Here is a 22823-nt window from a genome sequence, read left to right on the forward strand (position 1 = left end):
TTTTTAATAACAAGAGTTATTAAAAAGAGCCACTATCAAACCCCAAATTAATCACTGTTGCATACAGCAGTTTTAACCACCCATAATATTAATGTCATTGTATGCTTGCTCACAAAAATACATGTGTGTGCATGTGCATGTGAGAGTACACCAGCATGTTTTTCAATGCTCTTGGAAAACAAATATAAGAACTACGGCCTGTGAAAATGTTAATAGCCATCAGAGTTCACAAAAAGGTGGTTTGTGCTTACTCATATGTTCCGTCCTCTGGTGCCCTGCGAGTGTTTGTGTTGGGACAGTCATTCACATATTGTTATTCAATGTGTACCTATCTGTGGCAGGTACCTAGATGCTTGAGGTTAGTAATGTGCAGAAAACATGATCCCTGACTTCTGTGATGGTAAGCGACAGTAACAGATAATAAAATTTGATACCATTAAATGTTAAGTGGTATCTATAGTGAAAGCTGCATTAGAGAGGCTGTGATGCTAAGAGATACAGAGGTCCAAGGCCATCGTATAAATGGAGTGGATATTTGATAAGTTTTCCCTTGGAAAGAAATGATGCTCCTGAAGGAGGACCAGGCATTGCACCTGATGTTGGGAAGGTGCTGGAACTCACTTAAGCCCCTAGACAGGAGAGAGCTCAGGAGCTCAGGGAGCCAGCTGAGGGAGTAGAGTTTGGAGGCCACATTAAGGCCATTAAGACTGCTAGCATTTTGGGAGGAGAAAACACACCCTTAAAGGTAATGTGGATGAGCTAAATAAGGGTTTTGTTTTAGGATCCTGAATAAAACATTGTCCATTTTGCTAAAAAAGTGAAAGTAGAATCTGTGTAGAGCTTTTAATCCACCCACCCTAAGGTACTTGAATTATAAAGGTAATTAGAATTTAAGAACAGTCCTTAAGACTTTCAGTATTTATATTTGATGGAGAATGCATCCTAACCAAGGAGTCATGTATACACATTCTAGGACAGAATTCATTTAACTGAAAGTAAATTAAGGGAGAAAAAAAAACAACTGATTTGTAAATTCGGGACACAATCATTCTTAGTGATGATCTTGCTTTGTTCAGAACATTCTTGGAATCTTATTAACATGTCAGCAAACCAGTGAGTTTTGGGAAGGGATATTAAGGGATTAATAACTGGGTTTTTCCAGGCTACAAGATTCGAGAACATAGAGATCTTGTTAGCTGATTAGGGTAGTACAATTAAATAAACAATTTCAGATTTATACCTCATCATGTTTTAAGGTTGTGGTTGGGAATTTTAAAGAGAGTTTTAAAAACTAGAAAAATATCACCTCTGTAATTAGAGGTTGAAACAATGACTTAAATAATAATAAATACAAAGATATTTTATAATCTTTCATTAAATTCTTCCAGGGGAATTTTAAGTCCATGTTCAAACATTGTTATAAATTCTAATATTTTTAACACATTATTTTACTTTTCTGATTTATATTTTTCTTGCAGTTATGGATTTTCATAATCAGAAATGATTAAATTAGTGATCAGAAATTATCTTTGATATTTGGCATACAGTCCATGAAATTTATAAGGAACTTACATCCTATTCTTGACATCATTAAAAGCATCAAAAGCTATTAATCCAATACTACTTAGAGCATTTCAAAAGTGGTAAAAGATTAAATGATTTGTTCAGTTCCTCAGGCTTTTGGTCTAATGATGCATGAAGTAGGATGAGTTTTATTTCAGTCCCTAGCTTGCAATATGAGTTTTTTTAAATTTAAGCCATAGAACCTCTGCTTTTTTCTGTGAAAATCTTCATGTAAAACAGTAAGATTCATTCAACAGTGTGTCATTAACTGTTCATACTAATAATGGATATAGCACACTTTCATGTCCTATATTATAGAGGCTACTATGTAAGTTTTTGAACATGGGATGCCTAGATTTTAGGAAGGAGCAGAATACTAAATCAATGGATAGCATTGGGCTGAAAAATGCTAATGCTAGTAAATAGCAATGAATATGTGATGTGAACCTACAACAGAAAAACACGAGATTGGACAATGCCATATGTGGAAGTTTCAAAACTTCAATTTTCATACTTCGTTACCATGAATGATACTCTTAGCAATTTTTAATGTTTAGGGAATATTTTAGGCAATATAAAAGGAGAATTATAAAATATGTGACTGGATGTTTTTCTAATTAATATAGATCTTTTTTTATATATATACATGCATGATTCCTTATTTTATATGTGTTTTCTCCCATATGCTGCTGTCTGGCATAGTGGAGTAAAGCAGAATCATATAACCCAAAGATTAAGTACCACAATCATGGTAGGTGACAGAATCCAAAGACATTTTGAAAATTAAACATAATGTTAGAGATGATTTCTTGCATGCCTACTTACCAATCTGCAGCACAAAATAAAAAATGACTATAAACAAGAAACTTAAACTTGAACATACCATCTGATATATATCTGGTATTCAGCATCAAGATTTCATCAAATGTTTTGAAATATAGTATATTTTACATTAACTTTCTGTTTAAGTATATGAAGAAAGTTTTAAGCCTAATAAACAGTGTCACAATTTGGAAAATAGTGTCAGCTTATATAGGAGGGAATAAGGATGGAGAGATTTGAACTGGATAAAAATTTGTAATACCAAAGAAAATAATTCCAGGGCCAAGCACCCTTGGACAGCACAGATTGCTTCCCCTGCAATACATTAGTCCAGAAAATGAGGGCTGTGGTTTCTAATCTTTGCCCAATAGTCCCAGTAAGGGTTTAGAACTGTCACTTAGCCTCCTGGGCTTCAATTCTCTGATCAGTAAAAAGAGGAGTTTGAATGGGGAAACTCCTCAAGTTCCCTGTAAGTGTCTAACAATGTAAATACTTATAAGCAGAATATATTGTGGTTTTGTTTGTTCATTTCAATAAGAGGGAAGAAAATGTGAGGTAAGAATAATAATTTGAATAAAAGTTATCCACTTTAAAAGTGTCCTCTATTTGCAAGGCATAGCACAGTACATATACATAAACTGAGCACTTTACAAATATTATCTCATTTTTTCTTCATATAATCTTATGAAATTGGTTATGAAATGTGTACTATTTTCAATATGTAGAATCACTATTTTTAAGAATAATTTAATACTACTCAAACTACAGTACTAAGTTGGAAGGTCAGCAATAGTTCTTCCAGTAGGTGCTCTGCCAAATATGTTTCTGTCTCATTGCAAAGGCCTTAGACCAATCCTTAAAGGCAAGAGTTTTTCAACTTGAGCAGAATCACCTGAAGGGCTTGTTGGGACCCAACTTCTTGGCTCCAACACCAACTTTTAGCAGGTTTGAGGTGAGACCTTTGCTTACCCAGTAGTTTCCCTTGTGATGCAGATTCTGCTAGTTCAGGGAACCTACTCTGAGAACCACTATTTCAAAGTTTCTTTCATCTATATAGAAACTAAATAATGTTTGTTAGATTAAAAAGATTTAGATAAGCAAAATTTTCATGTCATTCTCTTAAATAAGTTGTTAAAATTGTAGAAGAGAACTAAAAATCAATTTAAATAATATATTTATTTACCTAAAATAAACTTTTGTCATCAGTTGATAATAGAAGCATAAAAATAATTTTAATTATAAAACTAAATAATTAAGATCTGTGTCTCATTTAAAATATTAGTGTATTTGAATAAAAATATTTGATCATTTAGGACATTTATTCAGTATATTAAGATAATTTTGATAAATGTATGTAATTTGTTCTATAAAATTTCCTTAGAGAAATCTTGTCCTTACTGACTGATCATTTGTTAATCTTGTTGTTAACTTTATTTTACCTTATTGAAAAAATATTTTCAACTAATGGGATGAATACAACCATTTCTATACCCTACTTTTGTTGTAGAACTAGAAAATTATTTAATAAGCATTTGTTTATAAGGTAGCTAGATACTCTCTTCCCATCAAGAATTCCACATTTAAAGAGATAGTGACTAAGAAGGGGGTAACAAATTGAATGTTGACATAGTATATTAAATTTCATCCTCTGCCATCATTTCTTATTCTTTGGTGGCTGATGGGGAGAATCTCTAGCTTCATATTTTTATGTTTTTAAAAAAGACAGTGACTTTCGTTTTGTGCCTGAAAGCAGAGTTTTAAAATGTTCCTAATACTTAAGTCCACCCTTAAACCCTTCAAATGTGTTGTTACATTTAATGTATTTATATACCTATGATTAGAGTTGAAAATAAAAGTTGTGACAAAATAGTTTCTTTTACTTAAATGAGTTCTACCAAACGCTGTCTTTAAAGAAGATTTTGGAATTTTCAAGTTTGGTATAATATTGCCTAGACACATATTAGGTTAAATGGTAGAATTAGCTACCACACCCCTACTTACTATAATATAGGACTCCATTATGTGGGAGGGAAATACCTTCTTATGTTCTTAGGAAACACACACTTAATGCTTAGGACCTTCTATAATGGTGGAAAGTAAGGATGGTGTGGAGGGGAGATGGGGGTGTGAGGGTTGATCCAGTTCTTATGATAGGAGATATTTAATGCAGTGGAAACTGTCTTCCTGCCTTCTGTTAATCTTTTTGAAACTGGAAAATATCTTTCATCCTTCCTTTTTATCTGATCAATAATAAGATAGAAATGAACTGTTGTTTGGTTTTCTCTAGAGTGGATTTAATATTATTTAAGACTGTTTTTTAGAACTGCTAAGAAACTTCAGCTAAAGACAGCAGCCCTACATTAAGATCATCATTTAGCAGTCTTTCAGGAGATGTTGTCAGAAAACCTATTTTAAACTGGCTTTAAGCATAAAGAATTTATAGTTTTCTCACGACTGAAAATTCCAGAGGCAGTTTCAGGCATTCCAGGATCAGAGCTTAAAGAGTGTGACCAAACTTGTGTTTGCTCTTTTATGTTTTTTCTTTCTCTGCTTTTTATGATTTCATCCTTGAGTTGCATAAAGTGGGCCCAGCAGGTCTGGGTTCTCCCTTCACAGGGACAAGAGCACTAACCTCGCATTTACTCCTGTTCCAGTTTCAGACTTCTCTGGCCTTACAATGTGAGTTGGTTAAGCTAAAGAATGCTTCCCAGAATTCCCTTCACTGGTTAGGATTGGTCACAAAAGAAATCTGTACAAAATTCAGAAGGTAACAGTGGAACCGTAACCATTTCTATTCATGGAAAATAGACATAGGCCAGGCCTTATTGTAGCCCCTGACTCAACTTGTTGGTCAAGGGTAGCTGACTAAGCACCAGCTACAATCTCCCTGGGTTTCCCTTCTTCCAAACCCTGTCCAGATATGAGTGCCATTCTGCAGTGAGACCACCACTCGTCCTTCAGACTATTCATAGCAGAGAGGATAGAATCAGAGAGAGACCAACATGGCGGGCAGGCAGTTGACAAAAGTACTTTGCAGTTGTTCTCCATCTCCTGAAAGTTCTTGTCTCCATTTTTTTTTTCCTTCAGCCTTACCTGACTTCAGACTCTTTACCAAAGAGTAGCATGCACAAATGTATAAATGCTATTATCTGATCTAATCTGTATAATAAATCCTCATTGAAGTGGTTCTTGCTTTTAAGGCAACCTTGACTAGGAGAGTAAGACAATACTTTCTGATAACCCCACAAATGGAGTCATTCTGATTGGACAATTTAGGCTTCAAGTTTATCCCTCAGTCAGTCATTGAGAGCTGTAATAAGTGATCCTTCTATTGGATGGGCCTGGATCATAAGCTAATTTATTGACACCCTGCCAGGGTCTGAGAGCTCAAAGTCATTAAACACTGGGTAAAATCTGGATATGTTCCTGGAAATAGGAAGAGGTGGATACTGGGGAGGCCAACAGCAGTTTTCCCCTAAAAATGGGACATGAGATTTACCTCAGAACTATTTCCTGTACTAAGAAACCTTTTCCTCTTAAGTGTAATTCAAGGAGTTAAGTCTTATTCCTTTGCTTCAGACTGGGCAATGGGCCTATGTCTAGGTACTTCTGCACCAAATCAAACACTAAGTAAATGGAACTTCACAGGCAATGTCTGCCCTCCACACGCCAATTTATAAATTGCTGATGTTATGATAGAACCACCAAAAACATCCTCGAGACTATGGGTGCACCTGACCCAGGCTTACTGTCTAGCAGGGCCAGTAATCCAGTGGATGCACTCTACCAGCTTTCAGAAAGAACTAATGGGGAGAGTCTGAGAGAAGGTTCTAGAATGCCTGATTCAGAACATTGTAAAGTTAGAATCAGTGCCATGACTTGGTGAGAAACACTATGGCAATTCTCTTTGAAAATTTCCTGAATGAAATTATGAAACTAGGGCAAGGGCATTGTATTTCCATCTTTTTCAGCTGTCTGACTTTTTACTAGAGACCCTTATTTCCTTTTCTGAAAAAGTAATAACCCAAAACACCACCCAAAGTGAAAGTGGAACAGTGGTAAGGATGGAAGTAAATTAGATGATTTTAAGACATCATCGAAAAATAAGGCAAAATGAAAGAGAGAGTACACATGAAGATGCTGTTTGTTCTTTTTGTAAATGCATAACAGCTTTGTTAACATAATTCACATTTCATATGGTTAACAATTTCTGCTCAGTTTTAAGAACCCATAATATTTTTTTTTCTTAATATGTAGTCCCCATTTAATGCTTTTAAAATCATCTTCATAATTTACCATGCTTGGAGAAATGCTCTTCAGGAGGGAATATCACATTGCCATGTTTTTCAAGGTGGAATAGAATGCTGTGAGTTGTGGGGAAACAACAGATTAGTGATAAAGGTTGTTGGTGAGAGGAGTTGATACTATATTTCTGAAGCTATTTTCATGAGTTTTCACTGATAGTTTGGAAGTAAAAAAAAAAAAAAAAAAAGAACATTAACAACCCTCTTCTCAAACTCTTAGAGAACCTTTGTATTCCTTTCCATTTTGCTAACTGAGAAGTTATTCTTTGCTTAAGAATAAGAGTTCAAGTTCCACTGTGAGAGTTACAGATTCAGGACAGTTAATTAATCCATTTGCCCTGGGTTTCTGCCTAGAGCAAGGCTTTTAATCCAACTTTCAGGAATCTTCTGTTTTGACCAGTTAGTAAATTCTGTGATTATTTACCAGAAAATTGCATTAGTTTGCCAGAGCTGCTGTAACAAAGTACCACAGATTTGTTAACTTAAAAAAACCCGGTTTTCTCACAACTTGACAGGCTAGAAGTAAGAACAAGGTTTTCACAGACTTTGTTCCTTCTGAGGGCCATAAGGGGAAGGATTTGGTCCTGGCCTTTCTCCTTAGCCTATGACTAGTCGTCTTCTTCCTGTGTCTTTACAAGGCCTCCCCTGCAGGCCTCTGTCATGTCTTTTTAATGAACACCATTCATCTTGGATTAGAACTCACCCTAGTGACCTCATTTTGACTTAATTACCTCTTAAAAGATCCTACCTCTAAATGTATTCACATTCTTAGGTACTGAGGGTTAGCACTTCAACAAATGAAAGGATGACATCATTGAGTTCACAACAAAAATGATTTGGTCAATCTTTATAGTTTTTTAACTCACTGAAATCAACTACTTTGGTCAAATGCATTTTAGACAATCATTAAATAAACCTTTCCATTTTTTTTTTCTCCTTTTTCTATCACCAGGAAGTTGTAGATATTTACAAAATGTGAGGAGGGGGAGGGACTCCAGAGCCCCAGGATGATCAGTGCAGAGAGACAGACAGCCAATCTTGATAGCTGAAACTCTGTCCAGACATTGTTCTTTAACATCAGGCATGACGTACAAACTCTGCTTCTTAGAACTCTTAGACAACAACATTGCTGTGGATAACACAGACTTTTAGATAATTTCCCATGGGTGTTCTTTGATATCATGATAGGATCTGGATGCTGTAGAAAAGTAGTGCTCATTTGACAGGTGAGGAATTATGAAGATAGTTTAATAGACTGGGTGTTGGGGATGGGGACTGCAAATAGTAATCTAGATCCTTTTGAGATATCTATCTATAGCTACAAATAGAGATTTAGATAAAGCTATCTAAAACATTGGTGAGCACTGAGATGCCCAAGAAGCAAAACATGGAGCAAAACAAAACAATGGAAGTTTTAGATCACCCAGAAAGCACTCTCAGCAAAGCTCCTGGGAGAATGGTCTTAAGGCATATGGAGGGTAAGAAAGAAAGGGCACACCGGACTCCTGAGGAGCCCAAGGAGATCATCCTGAACAGAGACTGAGAGAAGAGGCTGAAAAAATCTCCAACTGAGAACTGCAATTTGAGAGAAAAGGTTAAAAAATCTCCCCCAATTGCTATTTTTAACAGACTCCTTTCAGTGTAATTAGGGTAAACAACATTTCCCAGTTTGCCCAAGACTGAGGGGTTTCCTGTGACATGGGATTTTCAGTGCTAAAACCAGAAAAGTCCCAGACAAACCAAGACAGTTGGCCACTCTAAGTATAAAACATTGAAAGTCATTGTAAAAAATAAAAAGGAAAACTGGGGGAAATAGCACCTTAAATCATAATCAGGTACTTTGTAGCCTTGCTCAATACGCACCATAGTAACCCTACAGGAGGGAAGGATACAGGGTATTTTTATATGCGAAGGGAATCAAAAAGAGCACCCTGATGGGCATTACTTAAAGTAAACACAGGGAACAAAATTTGATAGGGAGGAATACTGAGAGTAAGCCTTGATTAGAAAATTCTGACAGAGGATCAGACCCAATACAGCTTTTGCCTAATGTAGATAATCCTTGCAAAGACATCTATGTGTTTTTTACCCAATTACCATCTTATCTGACTACAGAACACTGAATTAATTTAGTAAAATATATGTGTGTGTGTGTGTGTGTGTGTGTGTATGTATGTATGTATATATGTATGTATATACACAATCTATCACTTTTGTCAAAATGTTATTTTGGCTTATGAAAACCAGTAGTAATAATGTTCATCTGCACGATAATTTTTTTAAAAATAAAGAAAGTATAAAAAATTTGTGGTTAATCTTTCCATCTTTGCTAAAGCTCTTTGGAAATCTTCCTCAGAATTATCTAGAACCTGATAGTGACTTAACATGGACACAGATTTTGCAGTTATCAACCAACCCATCAGTTAGCACTATGGAACATGATTTCAGGCCCCACATATGTGAGCAATGGTATCCAAATAAATTTAGAGAAGAGTTGACTTTTAATTATGACAACCCAATCAACATCCATCTCCTTTCTCTGTTTTTCTTTTCTCTCTTCCTTTTTCCCCTCATTTCTTTTTCAACTCTTTTTCTTTTTTGTTTTCTTCCCCCAGCTCCCCACAACAAAAAGTGTAGGAGTAGGCCTATTATTTTTAGAACAATATATGAAGTTACTATTTATGAGAAAATAGTTTCATTATAGATCTATTATGTTTTAAACAATGCACATCATGAGACATGTCTGGAAAACAATTCCATTTTTAGGACATTTTCACTCTAGTGGAGGAGCTAAGCATGCAAACAAATAATTATAAATGTGACAAGAAATAATGATCAACAGTGGTCGAATTTACATGCAGAGAGACCTTGAATCAATGCTCTTTATCTTAAGGGATTACAAACATGTGAAAAGCAGTTATTATTAGAGTTCATTCATTGTTGCCATTGTGGTTTTGTGGCATAACAATAGACATAACTAAAATTGTTCTTTTACATATTTACATTTAGCTAGGTTAAAAGCTCATTTGGCAATTAACTTCAACTGTTACACTTAGTAGAAAGAGCAGACTCGAACTCTTCTTCTCTCTGAACTACCTGCTTCTTAAATTCCATTTCCCTATGTCCTGGGAATGCAGAGTAAGCACCATCGATCAGTTTTCCTGCCTTCTCAGCCCTATTTGTATACTGATAGCTTCTGTATTATTTAGAAGCAGAACACACCTTCAAATGGAAAGTTTCTAAAATCCTATGCAAGGTTCCTTATTAAATATTACAGTGACAACCACATTAATGCACTCCTTGATTCCTTGGGGCCAAAGGGCATGTGAAACACAACATTTAAAGCTCTGGGTAAATTCAGGAATCTATCAGTATGTCCTGACTCAACAGAATAAGACCAAGTTTATGGGCAAGACTCTTGCATTAATAAAAGAGATTGTATTTCCAAAACATTCCATAGTTTAAAAGAGAGAATAACTGCAACTCTGACTAAACAGTGAACAATAGAAATAATTCTATCACTGAGCATTTCACACAGGAAAAGACCTTGAGAGAGGCCAAATTATCACTAACTGTGAAGATAAGACACAGAATTGCTTCTCTCTTTAGAAAGAAAAATATTTTAGTGGTTGGGAATATAAAAAAAAAATGTATACATGCAGAATATTGGAAAAAAAATTCTTGGAGGTTGATACATTTCCTTAAAATACTCTAATCAATATATCTGTAGAGTATTAAAGTGTATCTATGAAAAAAGTATATAAAATATATATTATTTAGGACTGATTATAAAGGATAGACTATTCTAATCAGTCCATGAACTAAAATTATTTTTAAATAAAAGTCTGTAAGATTTTTTTGTTTTTGTTTATTTTGATAAAAATTATTTTTTCTATAAAATATAGGCTTTTAATTTTTTGAATTACTTTATTGAAAGAGTTTAATGCAATGCCTATTTTGAGTCTTGTTATTATCATTGTGTCCCCTTTGGTAGAAATGATGGATTGAGTTAATCATCTATGCTACTTTTCTGGTGGCCCTTAGATCAATACCATGATTCCCAAGATGATTGGATAATCTCACTGGTGGAGCAATTTATGTGAATACCAGACACATTCACATTGGGTATTATTTTCAGAACCAATCAACCCACAAAATATTTAGTAATTCATTAGATGTCCGGTACATAATCAGAAAATCTACAATGAAATATACCTACCTGATGGTCACCTAGATTTATTTCCACAGCGTAACCACCCATAAAGACAACTTGCTCCATACTGAACATTTTTTTTTCTTTTATTTAGGTCTGCCTGTACTTAAGTCCAAATATACCTCATTCATTCATTCCTCATTTAATAAGTAATCAAGTGTCTAATATGTGTCATAATTGCTGGGAAAGGATAAAAAGACACTTTTCAGTCCTCATGGATTTTGTTATCAGTGGGAGGAAACTAGTGCACCAACACCCCTCTACAAGCACTTTCTTCAGACATTTGGAGACAACTATGTTACTCTCAGATTTTTTGAACAGTTCTTCATTAGGTTATACAACCAAGTGTCTTCCTTAAAAAAAAAAAAAAAAAGATAAGAAAAGAAAGAGTTTCCAGTTCCATCTCTACCTATGTTATTTTTACTGTGATTTGCCCATGCTCCTCTAGATATTTGCCCAGTACCAAACCCAATGTCTTAGTGAGGTCTATCCAGAGAACAGTTATCTATTCAGCCATTTATTTAGAAACCTTATTTGTTCTCTTATGTGCTAGTCAAATGTGAATATAACTGTAATTTCTGTCTTTACAAAGTTTACATTTTAAAAGAGTTCCAAAATGAATGAACAGGACAACTGCTTCTCTAATTGTGGAGAACATAGTTCCATTTTTAGTCTGTGTTCTGTAGATAAGAAAATGGATTTTCATAGGTTTGTTACTTAACTTCATCATTTATGTTAGTTTAAAGAGTTGTGGCCCTAGACACAGGCCCAAATTCACTGAGCTAAGCAAATAATCTGGAACCTAAGGCCTCTGAGAAACAATACAAATGGCAAACTAATGAGGTGGGTTTTTTTGTTTTTGTTTTTAAGAGAAAGTGGGTTGTGGTAAGTTATAGCAGATTGACAGATTTCTGATCAGTATTAGTTTGAAAATAGAAGAGAATATGGAAATATTTATGATTGAACCATGTGTCCTTTACATGTTGCCACCTCATTTTTCTCTATATTTGAAATGCTTTATAAGTATAAATAAATTAAACATTTAAATAGGTAAGTAAGGGCTAAAACCTACGCTTCTGCTAGGAGCTTCCTCACCAAACAGGGTCTCAACTCACTTTCCACTCTTACTGAATGTCTCCCTTTAGTAGTTGAAAATATTATTTCATCTAACACAAATGGTAAAGATACTACCTTTAAATAATTATGTATTATTTAATACATAATGGTTATGTATTAGTGTTCGACAAAGGATAACTCAAATGCCATAAAGGTGATAGGCAATAGACTAAAGACTGAAATTGCCCTACTTTTCCTCTAAAATATTAAAATTGCATAACTTTCCTATATTCACATATGTATCCATATCATGTACAACCACAAGAATGAGCAGTTAAATTCCATGTATGTATAATATGTGAAAATACATTATACTGTCATTTATAACTAAGAAGAACAAATAAAAAGCTGCACAAAATTACATATAGGAATTATCTCTCATACAGGCTAAAGAACTCTGCAACTACAATCACAAAACTGGATAACAGCTGAGTTCTGTTAATTAAATAATAGACAAGCCAGTTAACCTCTCCAAGTCTTTACTTCTTTACTTATAAAATGAAGACTTGATATCCTTCCTAGCTCTGGGTCCTCTCAGCAAGGAGCAAAATAGCAGAGTGGGCATGTGAAAGCAGTAATAGTCCCTTTCTTACAAGGTGCTCATGTAGACTGGATGAAATAAAAGCACAGCTTTTAGAACAGTGCCCAGCAAATATAAAAGGGCTCAGATCTTGTCATTACTATTACAAAATACTGTGATCCCATGTGCTCATACCCATGCTAGCCTTGTGAAACTTACAATACCAAGTGCTTTGTTCTGAATTATTACTTATCAAATATTTCCATAATATTCCATTGTACCCCAGGATTGAAACACACACACACACACACACACACACACACACGCACGCACGCACACACCCGGGTCTGAGTCCTAGGAAATTAGTAATGTATATGAGAAGAGAAGTACATAATTACTAAACCACATAGTTTCAGAGAAGAGCTAAGTGGTTAAGTTCATTCCCAGATGAGAGGAGGAATTCACAGATGAGACAAATCAGTGTTGGGGCTAGAGCTGGGTCAAAATGGATTTAATGAATAATGTGGGAACCAGTAAAGTCTCAGTAGCCATTGTTGTCTTAGTCTCTTCTCAGCCATTGTCAGTGCTAATTAAAAGAATGGAATGACACAGTCCTGAGCGATTTCATCACTAACAAAGAGGGCTCTGGGTTATGGGAAGAATCTGACTTGATTATTTACAACCTGAGGCAAGAAGTTTGTGTGCCAAAATTTGCATTCCTCTACTTAAAAGTATGAATTCCTTTCATTTCTAAAACTCAATTTCTCTTTCCAAACAAGTCATTTACTTTTTATTCCTCTCTGCCAGGAATCCCTTTGAATGTTCCTTACTTAACTCCTGCTCACTGAGGCATGGCACTTGGTCTTGTGCTTCTTAGTTTGAACTTGGAGGATATTTTGGTCCTCACCAAAGGAGGAAGTCAGCACTAAGCAGTCTTCATGGCCACTGTCTAGAATGATCCTTGGAGAGGCAGCCATTAGATCCTTATAGGGATTTGATGTGGACGAGTTTATCCATTCTCTGTGCTAACTGCAATAAATAAAGCTTCAAATATGTAACTAGGTATGGCAACTGTGTGCCCAGCTTTGTTTTATAGTTTTTCAATTTTCTCCTATTATTTGATGTAAAAAGAATTTGAGTAAAAAGATTTTTTACTGAGCTGAACCAGGTGGTTTCAGAAATCTGACTTAGACTCCAAACTGAGTTCCTGTGTCCCTTTCTGGTTCCATGCCAGTCATTTTTCTTCCCCTGCCTCAGCTGGATCTCTAGTTACAATACCAATCAAATCACAGAAACTCTTTTTTGCTGCCTTTCACAAAGAAACAGAAACAAAGAGTACTATTTTTGACTGAAAGGAACTGATAACTGGCTTCTCTGCTCTTACATCATGTCTGCATTATCATTTCAGAAGATGGCTGGAAAGCAGCTCTTCTGAGAATGGCCCTGAGCCCCTGATAGCTTTCCTATTAGTGATGGTATTTCTGGAACTCAGTGTTTTCTTCTCTTTTCCTTACTTGGCTTAAAAAAATGCAAAATATCTAAAGTGACCCCAATGAAACCATATACAGCTGAGAAGGGTAAGGATATAATTATGTGCTCTCTCATATACTGTTATCAGCTAAACACAATAACAATGTGTTTTAGTCATCTGTTTTGCTGCTGTGACTAAAGGACTCGACCAACACAATTGGAGAGAAGAAAATGTTTATTTAAGGGCTCATAGTTTCAGAGGTCTTAGTTCATAGAAGGCCGGCTCCATTCTTTGGGACCCAAGGTGAGGCCGGACATCATGATGGAAGAGTGTGGTGGAGGAAAGCAGCTCACATGGTGATCAGGAAGCAGAGAGAGAGACTCCACTGGCCGGAGACAAATATATACCCACAAGCCATGTGCCAATTTCCACCTCCTCCAGCCACACCCTACCACTTCAGTTACCACTCAGTTAATGCCTGTCAGGGGATGATTAATTCACTGATTGGTTTAAGACTCTTACAACCCAATCATTTCTCTTCTGAACATTTTTGCATTGTCTTACACATGAGATTTGGGGTGACACCATCTCTAAACCATAAATAAATAAATAAACCCACAGAATGAATTCCACAAGGAATTTTCAATTGTTATCCATGCTTCTTATGCTTTCTTTTATGATAACCTAGTTACCTCAATCACAGAGATAACTCAAGTTTGTTGAACATTAACTGTATGCCAGACCTTTCTTTCTTTCTTTCTTTCTTTCTTTCTTTCTTTCTTTCTTTCTTTCTTTCTTTCTTTTTTGTGTGTGGTTCTGGAGCTTGAAACCAGGGCCTTATATACGCGTAGCAAGCATTCTATCAACTGAGCTATATCCCCAGCCCTATACTAGGCATTTGTACCAAGAACTTCAACAGAAAGGAACAATTCATGGTGGCTCACCTTGGAAGATTAAGTGGTATGCCTGGATTCAAACTTGAGTCTTTGAATTATAATTCCAGCAGAATTACACTTGAGGAATGTATTTACAAGAAGCTGTATTTTGTCCAAAACTTCTATTGCTTCCGGATACCATTTGGAAGGTATGAATGAGATAGTTTGGAAAGGGATTGATTTTGAACGGCCTTACCTCAGCTCCAAGTACTTTAGTCCTTATGAGAACAAGGCTCCCACCTTTCTTTCTATATTAGACAATTGCAAGAATTATTAGAAAAAAACAGACGGAATTAGGCTATTCACCGAGGATCTATTATGGTAGGATTATTTTGTGAATTTATTTTAAATCCCCTGATAAGGGAAATGTACCAGATATGTTTGTTATTTTAATGCCCCATTAAAATTGCAATCTTTTAGGAAGAGAAATTACAACTTTCTACAGAACATGTATACTTATTCTTTTTTTTTCAATGTGTATATTTCATCATGTACGTGATTATAGACAAAATGTTTTGTTTTGGTGCTAAAAGAGAATTACAAGAAAAATCTTAAGTCAGAAATGTTGTGTGTAAGCAGCTCACAATGGAGAAATGAAAAGAGGAGAGTAGAAATCAGAAATACTCACAGGAAACTCATGTTTCACCTCTAGTTGGTAATAGGCAGTGAAACCAAACTTTTGTAGTTATAGCTTAAAGAAAATGAGTAGTGATATTATTTATCCTATAAGGAAACAGTTAAGGAAGGAAGGAAAATGGTTTTATTATTAAGACTATTCTTTCCATTTCTTGTGGCAGTGTAAGACACTCTGTGGATCGATTTATTTATTTGTTTGTTTGTTTGTTTGTTTGTATATCTCACCAACATGTGCTTTAGTGAAAACAAATGTCCCATTCCCTTAATCTTTCATAGGAACTACAGTGAGGCATGGACTGTTCTGGACTACCATTTCTTTCAATCAAATTAACTGTCAATCATCCTTACAATGGCATGCACTACCAAACCTGGAAAGTCCCTATATCCTGATTTTCTTGCTTTAGTAAACTATGAATATTTTTACATCGTAAAAATCTATAATAAATTTTTGACAATATTTTAAACAATCTGCTCTCATGTATTGATATTTACCCCTATCACTGTCTTTGAATACAAAGATCATAAATTAGTATAGCTGAGGATAAGACATGAGTATTTATTTTTAAAAAAGGTATCATCAGAATTTAATATTCTGAAGAAATAAATATGTGATCATTGGTTGTTTGGAATCTCCTATTAATACAGAACTACTCTGTTTTTGTATGTCAAGACTTCCAAGTAAACAGTACAATGTTAGTCTAGAATTGTACAGTTATTCCTCATTAATCTGTTTGGATTTTAAGTCTTGTTTTTTATAAACTATCATTTTAATTGCTTTTAAACATTTTATCTTTATCTTCCTAGAATGATTTCTAAGACTTCCTACCCATGTCTACTAAATGTACTCTGTACATAACTCTGAATACAACTATTTCTGAAAATGTAAATTGCCTTATGTTGCAAACTTTTATTAATTTTTTCTTTATTTTACTTTACTGTTATCTTATTTACTTTTTTTTAACCTTTTAACTCTTACTTATAATTATGGCTTCTCTGTCAAAACACCTATTTTCTGTTATTCTCTCACCTATTATAAACATAGAAAATAGATAATAATTCTTAAGCCAAAGTTAATAAGTTCTAAGTTAGATTTCTCTTACATTGGTTTTAATTTATTTACCTATTCAAATTTTATACCAGATTCTAGTTAACATTCTGGATGGTTGATATCTTTAGATATGACTTCTGTTAATTAGGGATGAAAAGAGGTGGAGATGGGGTCTCTATACAGTCCAAGCAACACTACTAATAGTGCAAGAATAGACATTGAAAGTGTGGTATGGTCTGAAAGCAGCAAGTCATTCAACAGGGATGTAGCTTCAACAACAAGACAAATTGGAGGAGTGTGGGACATGGCATTAATAGAAAAGGAATGGCACAATAAGCAGGGACAAAATAGCAAAGTCTCTTGCATTTTATGCTAAGGAGTTTTCCTTTCAACACGGAGGTGTAGCATGTCACTAAAGTGTCTTTGGCATGTATCATGGGCAGACTTGCTCCATTATTTTCACAACGACCTTCAAGAAACATTCCTTACACAATACATCACTTTCACATCACTGTGAAAACAAAGTTACCTGTGACTGAGGAAATCTTGTTATGCCATGTATAGCATTAGCTAGTGGCATTTGATTCAAAATTTGAATAGCGAAAGTGGATTGTATTTAAACTTTCTTTAAAATACGACTTCATATTTGATCTCTAAAAGGAAGAAAAACAATCTAAAACTCAAATATGACAATGAAGGCTACCTCTTACATAGGACACAGAGAAAAGATCAGTAATATTCTGAGCACCTCTTGAGCGAGGTTCAGAGTCCTCTGATGTAGGTATATTTGGCATCTAGTAGCAAATTATAGATACAGATCCAGAGTGCTTGCCATTATATAAAGCATATTAATTGAGAAAGAATGCAAACGATAATGAATGTGGAAAGTTGAGTGAAATGTGACACAAAAATGTCAATCACTGACTTCTAAAATTATTCATCATTATTATCATTAATATAATAACAGTTATCTTAACTTTTTTTTTAATAAAGAGAGAGAGAGGATAGAGAATTTTTTAATATTTCTTTTTCAGTTTTCAGTGGACACAATATCTTTATTTTGTTTTATGTGGTGCTGAGGATCAAACCTTGTGCCCTGCGCATGTCAGGCGAGCGCATTACCGCTTGAGCCATATCCCCGCCTGGTTATCTTAATTTTTAAGTGATAAACAGCAAAGATAGACAGGTTTTCACGTGAAGTTTTATGTAAGGATTTAATTATAAGAGTTGATTTGTTCCCTTAGTACTGCTCAAAGACTATAACCCCAACGGTGCTAAGTGCCCTGATCTAAGAAACAGAACGTGGAACTCTAAAAAATATTCTGCCCTATAGTGATGAATATAAACAATTAAAAAAAAAAAAAACAGCAACAGTAATGAGAAGGATGACAACCAAGATGACGATGACAGTGATGATGACGTTTCCCTCAATGGTAGTTGTGCATCTTTATTTTCTGGTATTGGCAAATCCTAAGAAATAAAGAATAGGAAAAGTCAAATAGACGTAGTTTATTCCAATTTACTTAGATGGATACAGTTTCAAAGCTTCCTGTGTTGTACACTTCAGAACCCAGTAAAGTTTTCTCATATATTGATATCCCTTAAAAACAAAAAGAAAAATCTGACCCTGTTTGGCACAGTCCCTAAATCATAGGGATAGTGAAGGAAAATAAGATTGAAGTGGTTCAACATCACTGACATTCATTCCTAGGTCAGTTGTACAGAGAATGTAGGTTTCAACTAATCAACTGTTTCTCCTTGGCCTCTGGAGGAATGAGAAAAGACAATTTGAACAGCCAGGACCTAGCCCTTAGCCCTTGCCACAATATATTCTTTCTTTTGTGTTTCATTAGGTGACTTCAGAATGTGGCTAGGTATCATTAAGTCCAATTGAATGTCATAGAAGTTTTATCACTCCGCAGTAACAGTATCCTGTGGTGATGTCCAAGACAGATTTTTGTGAGATTGGTGTCTGTCAGTAATCAGAAACAAATATATCAATTTTTGTCCTTAGACTAAAATTTATTAGTGTGCTCATTTTCAGCCCAGAATTGTGCTTTATTTTTGGTTTATTATTAAACTATTCTTGTGCAATAGAAGTAGATTTCTTTATTTTAATAAGTTCAGAATGGTTTCTTTATCTGACTAGGGAAAAAGTCCCCTGAAAATACTAAGATAATTAAATAATATGACTTGTTATCTGAAAACTGTATGAATAGTTAGGATGTGTCTAAGATTCTGCAGAAAATGACTAAAATTAAAAATGTGTAGCCATCCATGTTATTCTTCTGGGAGCAATTATGATAGAAAATGTCCTCTTATCCAAGATAATAGTGTGCTCAATATTGTAAATTGTAAAACACAAAAAATTGCACATTCTGAATATGATAGCTTAAAAGATTTTCACAACAGTTTTATGAAATGCATGAATGGTGTGTACAGAATGATCCTGTCTAGTTGAGACCAGGAGAGCTGAATCAGCTTCATTCAAAACAATCAGCATTTGTGACCTTGGAACAAATCAATAAAATCTATTCAGCTTGTCTCTGGGAAATGGAGTTAACAACTTCTAATTCGACTCAATTAATATGTATTGATTCCTCACCGTGTACCTGGGCTACAACAAGTGGCTAGCTTTCTTGTCCTTCAGTAGACCACTCTCTAGATAGGATACCAATTTGTGCACATCAAACCATAATGCAAAGGTGGGCTAAGACCATTAACAAACACGTTCAAGGGAAACAGAGGATGGTTGAAGGTTGTCAGAAGATGAAGAGGAGCTGAAATTTAAGCTAAAAAACTAAAGAAGAGTTCCCTTTTACTTTCTTCTTAGGCAATGCTCAAGAACCCATAGAATCATATACCTTTTCCTCCTTACTGATCAATTATTTCTGATTTCCTAAAATGTAAACTACTTCTATGGGTAGAGAATTAACCAACTTCTAAAAATGTAACCATCATGTCTTGTATTTATTTTTGAAGACTAGAGTTGAAACTGGGTGTTCTCATTACTCAAATGGGGAATTTGAGTAAAAAGAAAATTGAGTGAAAAAGCACTTATTTACCTTTCTGCCTTGAATTTAAAAGAAAAAAGACTCTGTTTTGCCTGGATAATCAAACCTAATTAGGAAAAAAATCTAGCATTCAATGATTCCTTCAAGTCATGCATCACTTAATGACAGGGATGTGTTCTAAGAAATGTGTCAGGAAATTTTGTTTTTGTGTGAACATCATTGAGCATACTCACAAAAACCAAAATGAATATGACATCACTACATAAAAGAGTCTTGTGGGAACACCTTCATGTCTGTGGTCCATCACTGACAGCAACGTCATTGTGCAGCACAAGACTGCATTTGTATATGGAAGGGCATTTGAGTGGCTAAAATTTCAAATGAAGGGATGGGAAATAATGAGCTACCAGTTTTCATAAAAGGAAAGGTTACCATCCTTCCAAATAAAATTTGGCTCAGGAACTGTTTTGGGCAAACATAAATGTTTCCTCAAGAAGCAATTTTGGATAGACTCAAATATTCAAGGCAAGGAGAGAAGCAAGAGAGTTCTGCACCATTGAGTAGGAGTGAGATGACTTTGGCTCAAACATTAAAAATAAAATGAGCAGCTGAGAGGGGAAAAAAGAGCAAAAATACCAATTCTTCATTTTGAACCATTTGGGAATGTTATATATCCTCAAGATATATAAAAAGATAAGTTGAAAAGAAAAAAGACACATCTTTTTTTCCTGTCCATTATGAATTATGAGCCATCTGTACAGCCAAAATGTATGAACGAAGTATTCTAATATGCAATAGATAAAACGAGATGTCTAAGGAGTTAGTTATGTATGTAGATTTCTTTGTCAAATAATCATAAATTACATTTAGTATGCATTTTAAAACATAAGAAATAAGTTAGCCTCTGCAGTGTGCTGATTATAATTTTGCTTGGACTCTTAAAACTAACTTATTCCATTTAGAGACGTGTGGAGAAGCTGAACTTAAACTCCAGATGGACAGTTCTGAGCATCACTTTTCAAGCAATGAAAATGCAATGCTGAGTTGGATTTTTCTATTAATAGAGATTGATTTGATATTAACTGAAGTTGGATGACTTCTAAGTTTCATTCTATCTACCAAAAGAGAACGAGGACAATCCTATCTAATGTTCTTTCACAGTCAAGGGGAAAAGGGTAACATTTGGAGCATTATCTCTTGGTCTTTGGGCTGATCCTAGGGAATCAGACTTCCTGAATTTCAACACAGGGCTCTAACTGTGTTTACTCAGCTGTCACTCCTTACCCCTGAGCTTTAGCAATAATAGTGTTGGTGGCAGAAGTAGAGTGGGTTTTATGAGTTTAGATATATATAAGTTGTAAATATTTGGTTTCAAGGGATACCTGAAGATCCCTAGTATCTTTTCCAGAATGACTCTATTTACTCTCACATTCCCAACTTATGACCTTACATATTTTCTTGGTGAGGGCTAGCAGCACAATTGCCTAAGAGTTCCAATCTATCTACTTACGGTCTTTTTAAATATAAAAATATGTTTTCATCTTTAAATAATTCCAGACAGCAATCATTTTTAGATTTTTATCTTCACTATTAAGAATCCCAATTAATTTAAAAATGTGTTTGATTTTTTTATTTCTTGCACTGAGTGATGCCCTATGCATAGCTATAAAAAAAATGAGTATGCTGATAATCAAGAGGCACAAGGTAAATTTAGAAGAAATTTTGTAAAAATGTTGTTTCATAAAACTTATCTCCTTTTACATGGGTCACTACACAGGTCAGTTAGACTATGCCATAAATATAATATATATGGTTTCAATAAATCCTTAAATAAAAACAAAGAAACTCAACTTCAGTGATATTAGGTACACTAACAGCTCATATAATAATTAGATTCTCAGTCTCTTGATCAATGACTCAAAGAAAAGTGACTTTCTGTGGTACATGCTGAAATGTCATTCTGAAACTTTTATTTTTGAATAACATAAGTCAGGACAGCTATTTTAGCCAGCTTTTTAATCAGTGTGACCAAAATACCTTACCAGAAAAAACCTAGAAGAGGAAAGGTTTTTTCGGGGCTCATGGATTCAGGGATCTCTCTCCATAAACAGCCAACTTCATTGCTCTGTGTCCAAGGTAAAGCAGAACATCGTGGCAAAGAGCAGGGTAGGGGAAAGCTGCTCCCCTTTTGGCTGGCCAGAAAGCAAAAAAGAGGAATAAGGGACCACAGGGAAGATGCAGCCTTCCAGGGTACACCCCCAGTGACCCACCTCCTCCAGCTGTGCCCCACCTGCCTTCAATTAGTCTATTCAAACTAGGATGGACTGAGTAGGTTACAACTCTCAATCCAAACATTTCACCTCTGAACACACCTGCTTGAACATGGGAGCTTCTGGGGAATACCTCATATTGAAATCATTAATAATGGCTTTCTAGAGACTTGTTCAAATCAACATTAAAAAGCACACAGTAATGTACTAGTAAAATATGAAATTCAGATAATATCTTTTATGTCTTCATTTCTTCATGTGAAATTAAAGGAATCATTTTAAAAGATAGCTTTTCTTTAAGTTAGTTTGTAGTTTCTCTCTTCTTGGTCATGTGTCGGTCTAGCTTATCTCCCAGTCATTACTGGGAAACTCTGGATTCCACATTATTAATTTGTGAAAATGAAATAGCTAAATGGCAGCCAGGCTCAACTCATTGGAGAGGCTACTGAAAGAGAAGACCAGTCAAAAGGAATTAAGATATGCTTTTCTTTCCATGTGTTTCTTCTGTTTTCTTGTCTCATTTTTATCAGATCATGTCATACCACACCATACTGTTACTGTACTATATTACAGAAAAGCCAGTCTATGTTAACATTCCTCACAATGGAGATTGAATTTCAACACTTAACCCTTGGAGGACCCTCAGACTATATCCAAATAATAGTAAGTCTTAAATGCTATGATGAAGAAACTAGACTTTATTTCTTATATTGGAGTTAATTTGGGGATTCCACTTTTGGGCACTTAATCTTGAATTTCACTAGAATAAACTGATGAATACAGGAGTGGGTTGGGAATCCTCTGGGAAGCTTACTGTGATTCCTATGGAAATTTATCCTTTCATAGGTAGTGCTTCCTGTGCATGGTCAGAATAACTGACCTCCATCCCACCCTAGCCAAGACTGGGTCCA

This window comes from Spermophilus citellus, assembly GCF_964194105.1.
Source record: "Spermophilus citellus genome assembly, chromosome: 3".
NCBI lineage: Eukaryota > Metazoa > Chordata > Mammalia > Rodentia > Sciuridae > Spermophilus > Spermophilus citellus.